This window comes from Poecilia reticulata, linkage group LG21 (assembly GCF_000633615.1).
Source record: "Poecilia reticulata strain Guanapo linkage group LG21, Guppy_female_1.0+MT, whole genome shotgun sequence".
NCBI classification, from domain to species: Eukaryota; Metazoa; Chordata; class Actinopteri; order Cyprinodontiformes; family Poeciliidae; genus Poecilia; species Poecilia reticulata.
Genome location: NC_024351.1, coordinates 3145914 through 3152057, shown reverse-complemented (window position 1 = coordinate 3152057; position 6144 = coordinate 3145914). Strand labels below are relative to the sequence as shown.

The following is a 6144-nucleotide window of genomic DNA, read 5'->3' as shown; positions in this document are numbered from 1 at the left end:
TGTGTTTGCAAAGCAGCTAATGCAGGAGCGCTATTAATTTTCTGCCCATCCCCTCGTAGCTCCTCTAGACTAGCAGCAGCAATTAGCAAACACCTGGTGGAACTCATTGAACTTATAGAAACTACTTCACATAATGAGAAGAATTGTTGGGATGACGTACTGAAGGCAGTGTTGGAAAGAGTTGGAGCTTCTTAAAGAGACAGAACAAAATTTCATGAAGTCAAATTGTGAAGTCAAATTTCTTTTAAGTTATGTTTCATATCATAACACATTTTAGTAACAGCTGAAGTTATTTGGTTGAGTTATAAAAGTGATTTATATTAGGAAAAACAAACTTCCAATGGTTTCCCTAAATGTTTCTTACCGTCTTGTAATAGTTAACAAGTGGGTCAACAATAAATTCCCTAACCTGGCAATAAAATAAACTGTGGAGATTGTGTTTTTTCCCAGAGTTACTCATTTGCTCTACCAGACATGTCTGACGTACAGAGTCTCCACAGACTCAGCATAGGGACGAAAGACCAGGGTTAATTTGTTGTGCTTATAAAACATAATCACCCATTTGTTAAGATTTCTCCGCAAACAGTTAAAGTAATGAAATATTGTTAAATTACAGCAGCAGCATTAAATTATTACCATGAGACATGGCCGCCGGCAGAAAAGTCAGCAGCATTTATCAGGTTTTTTCTCTCTCTCTCTCTGTTTATTTCCTGGAAGTTGTGAAATTTAGCATGTCAGTGGTAAAAAAAAAAAAAAAACTCACAAAAACATACTCTCAAACATTCAGAAAGAAATATATTTACCAGTCCCAATTACCTGGATACTTTTGTACTTTCAATAAAAGGTTAATAAAGGCCTATTTTACTGGCTGCTTAGTTTAACTATTGATTAAGTAATCCCTGACCGATTTATTTTTTTCCCTGTAAATTATCAACTATTTAGTAGAAGCCTAGTGAATTTCCTATTCGTCTACTAACTGAACATGGATCAGAACATAATGTAATATATGTCACAATCCTGGGCTTTCATTTACATTTATGCTGTGACTGCTTCTTTGTTATTCCTGTCTGTGTTCCTCATTATTGCTGAACTCAAAGGTGTAAAGCTCATTTTCATTTTTGGGTTACATCAAGAGCTTCAACATGTGTACACTTCAAAACATAATATCTTACCAAGTTTTTTTTCTAGTTTCTAGTGCAAATATCTTAGTAAACTTGAATTAAGACAAAACTAGGGTAACTTAGGTGACTTTTCAGCAGGAAATAGGAGCTTGTTTTAATGTAACATGAGAAAAATGTCTTGTTATAAATGAAAAGAATCTACTGGTGGAATAAATATTTTTTCATCAATATCAAGGAAATATTGATTTAATATTGCTCCTATGTATATATATGCTATATATGCCCTTCAGCCTCCTGCCTGTGTCTGAGTGCCTGTGAACAGTCTGTGTGCAGGATGGGTGGAGACCTTCATGATGAGGACGCCCTTCTCCTGCATCGTGCTGTGCAGAGGTCCAAGGTGGAGGGAAGGCTGCTCCCCACAGTCCTCTGTGCTGCCTTAACCACCCTCTGCAGAGCCGTCTTCTCAGCAGCAGTGCAGCTGCCATGCCACATGGCGATGCAGGTGCAGAGAATGCTCTCCACCACACAGCGATAGAAGCTCCTCAGTTCTGAGCTCCCAACTCGTCTCCGGCTTCCTGAGGAAGTAGAGATGCTGGTGGGCCTTCCTGACCAGATTAGAGGTGTTGGCACTCCAGGTGAGGTCACTGGATATCTGCACAGTCAGATACCTGTCGTTGGAGACACTTCCACAGCTGCTCCTCCGACGCACAGGGGATGAAGAGGATCCTTGTCCTTTCTGAAATCCACCACCATCTCCTTGGTCTTCCTCACGTTGGTGCAGTGGTTATTTTCTCTGCACCACTCCACCAGGTGTTCCACCTCCTCTCTGTATTTGGACTCATCAGTGTTCGTGATGCATCCCTGCATGTATGTTATTCATCAGGGAATAAAATTGAGTTTCCCTTTTCGTTAATATAAACCATTCTCTTTTTTCCCACTTCATATTTCCTCTTTAGACGTTTCGATACCAAACAGTTTGATTTAGACCATATTGTATGGTCTCAAAAACAGATAGATCATGATGCACTATCAAAAATTTATTTTACGCAACTAAGACTTTGGCAAACAGTTGTGCAATGCAGCATGTCCCCCTAACGCTGACAGTGCAAACCAGCAGAGCGCTGTAAACATGCAGAGGTACTTCCCTGCCTCTTGTAAACCTGGACGCTGAAAAAGGGGGAAATCCTGCTCAACAGTAACTCTGACGTAAACAATCACAAATAAAAAGCCTGCCCACTGGAGCCTCTGCATCAAACACAGAGTCGCTTTGATGAGATTATTTTTAAGTCTGGGAGAAGAAGCAGCAGTAAGATGATGTGGAAACTTGGTCTTCAGCTGGTTGTGGTTGGTGTTTTCCTACAGGTACGGACATCTATACTGAAGAATTTAAGTTTCATAGATCTTGCATTTTTTTAGTATGTTTAAAATCTTTACGATAAAGTATATTTTCTTTCATGTTTCTTTCATACATCAATCTGTGTTTGTCTTTACATCTTACACAATTTTTAAAGTGGATTAAGAATGAGAACTACTAACAGGGACCTATTATGCAAAATTCACATTTTGCACATTTTTATATGTCTCAACTGCTTCTAAAAACAGTTCAAACACAAAAAAAACCAACAACCAGACATTGACCTATTGCCATTCTTTGGAAATAAGTTTTAAAAAATTGGGGGGTTGATGAGCCAATCAATGGACATTGAACTCCAGCACATTTTATCAGCTGGTTTTGCAACTGGTTTTGCACTCTACAATGACTGCTGGAAAAGACAAGTGTTTTGTTGTTGGCTTACCATCCAGAAACCACTTGATGCATTCTTGTTGGTTATACAGGAGGGTCTACTTCTTGCATAATTGTGCATCTGTTTGCAGCCATTTTCACGTGAGTGTGAATGTTGAGTAGGGTGTTTTGGCCAGTACTGGCTTATTTGGATTTAGAGTGATAATAGCTCATTGTGAAAGATGCTCAAAATGGTCAGAACTCATTATGGAAGAATCCTTTTGCCCATAAAAATGTCATGAACATGTTTTGTATCCCAACTTCTTTAAGGAAGCATAATAAGTCACCTTTGAGATATATGTCACACACTATCTTAATAGTACCAGAGATTCACAATGTATTTTATTTTCTGAATATTTACTTGCAGATGCCAGGCTGCTTCCCATCATGCCTCATTAAAGGCTCGGTCGCCCTCTGTGGTTTTAAAAACCTCCACTCGGTTCCTCCTCTTCCACCTCACATCACCCATTTGTTCCTGGAGAACAATCGGATCGAAGAGATCAACACCACCTCACTGTCTGGCTTGGAGAACCTGCAGGAACTGGACCTCGGGAATCAGAAGGCGCCACTTGTCATCCGGAGCAATGCCTTACTCAGGCAGAGTCGCCTTCGGAGGCTGGTGCTCGGGTTAAACCCTCGTCTTCAACTGGAACCGCTGGCCTTCGCTGGGCTGTCCAATCTCCAGAAGCTCCACTTGGATTACTGTTCGCTAAACGAGTCCATTCTGACAGGAAACTATCTGGCACCACTGTCATCTTTGCAGACTCTAAATCTCTATGGGAACCATATTAAGAGACTCCGTCCTTCATCGTTCTTTGCGAATATGACTGATTTGACCAACTTGAATCTGGAGCTGAACAAAATTGATGAAATATGCGAGTCTGATCTTGTTGGTTTCAAAGGAAAACACTTCACACTTTTTAGCCTTAAAGGCGTCTACCTCAGGAACATGTTGAATAAGAGTTTCGACTGGCAGAAATGTGGGAATCCATTCAGCGGAGTATCTTTCCAGACTCTCGATTTGTCCTACAGTGGACTCAGTGTGGATAAATTAAGACTATTTTTCAGAGCCATAAGTGGAACAAACATATCCCAACTTAAAGTCTCTGGACACATAGGAAAAGGATTGTCTTTCAATAATCTCCCAGATCCAGACCGTGACTTTTTTGAAGGATTGAAAAACAGTTCAGTCCGCTTTCTGGATTTGTCCAAGAACAGAATATTTGCATTGCATCAGAGAGTTTTCACTCCACTCACAGAAGTCACAGCTATTGATCTTTCTCAAAACAAAGTTAATCAGATACACAGAATGGCCTTTGAAGGCCTTCAGGGTAATTTAAAAACGCTCAACTTGTCACACAATCTGCTTGGGGAAATCTTTTCTCACACCTTTGACTCTCTGACAAACCTGGAAATTTTAGATTTATCTCACAATCACATCGGCGTTTTGGGTTACGGCTCATTTAGCGGACTTCCAAACCTGAGAGTCCTAAATTTAACAGATAACTCCTTGCAGGAATTGGGTTTTCCTGCAGTTTTACCAAATTTAGAAATCCTTAATCTGAACAGCAACAAGCTGACACCCTCATCGGTGAACACCATCACTCAGTTTGCCCATAATGTTTCCTCTCTGAGCATTCAGAACAACAGATTAACGCAGATTTATTCATTTCTGGATCAGATGAAAAGCCTCAAACTGCTTCTTTACGGGGAAAACACAATTAAGTGGTGCACCGTCAGCAGACGCGTCGCTCCATTTAACGTTAAAGTTCTGGATCTGCATGGGAGCTCTTTGCAGTCTATCTGGAGTCAAGGGAAATGCCTGGATCTGTTCAGCAAATTTCAAAATGTGACCAGTCTCAACTTGAGATCCAATGGTCTGCGATCTCTTCCTCAAGGCATCTTTAAGGGCCTTTCCTCAGTTGTTACGATGGACCTCTCATCCAACACCCTCACATATCTCCAACCTGACGTTCTACCTAAAAGTCTGAAATCCCTCTATCTCTCCGACAACTTCATTGCCTCCCCAGATCCACTCGCTTTCAGCTCCCTCAGCTTCCTAGACCTGTCCAAGAACAGATTTTACTGCAGTAATGATCTGCAGAGCTTCTTGACGTGGATGAAACAGACAAACATAACGTTTTTGAGCCCAGTAGAGGAGTTCAGGTGTGAATTTCCAGCTGGTTTCTATAATATACCGCTGTTAGATTACACTGGTCAGCTAGCATTGAGAGCTACCAAAAGGATGACTGAATTAATCCAAAATTGACAGATTTAACGATTATTTGATTTTCTTAAAATTTGTTTTTCTCTTTTATCAAGAGGGATGACTGTTTTTCCATAACATAAAGAGGAAAGAAATTATCAAATGTTGAATAAAAAAAACCTGACAAATTACATTTTAACATTAATTTGTGTCAGCTGTATTAAATATTGTCTGAATAAACACAAAATTGTGGTTCTTACTCTTATTCTTCAAATGTAACAAAACAGGAATCTCTTAGGTTGCTGAATAGAAAAATAAAAGTTGAAAAGAATAAAATGTGAAACACTTAATAACCCAGGTACAGATATATTTATACAAAAGAACTGACTATAGTTGCTCTTGAAGGAATGTTAAAACTTCACTCCATCAGACATCAAAATCAACCTTGTTTATTGGCATTATGTTTTTTCTCTATCATGTAACAATTTTTCACTTCGTCACAACCTCACCTTTTGTAGAGTAGCTTGTCCAGCGTTTATATTTCAAAACAGAACCGCATATAGTGCACTTTTCTTCCAACACCGGACTCTGTTTCAACCGTTCCTCTTTTCCTTTCTGCTGTCACTCCGCCATCTTTGTTTTTGTATCAACGGCGCTGGTATCAAAGATGACCAGCAGCGCCCTCTGCTAGAAGGAGGCCAAACTACAACACCAAAAGAGGGTCTAAGCGAACTTTATTAGTTACACAATTGGAACAAATTTGAATCTAATACATTATTATTCAGCAATTAATCGTAAGTTGATTAATTAAACAGCATCCCTAACTCCGGGTTAGGGATGATGTTTTATTTTCGGGGACCGTCTGCGACCTTTACAACCCAAAAAGCCATTTTCAGCCTCAAATGTTACTCTTTTAGAGACATTGTTGGTTCTGCACTTTTTGGCCCGATTTATTGATGTTTATGAAACTGCTGTTCCTAATCACTGCTCTGTGACCCTATTTGTAGTTTTCCAGCTGCACTGCTGGAAAACTT

The 6144-nt window shown here is 39.8% G+C and overlaps 1 pseudogene; it reads left to right on the top strand.

Annotated features, from left to right (window-relative positions):
- Positions 1-2435: 2435 nt before the first annotated feature.
- Positions 2436-4986, top strand: LOC103457319 (toll-like receptor 5; annotated as a pseudogene).
- Positions 4987-6144: the final 1158 nt, after the last annotated feature.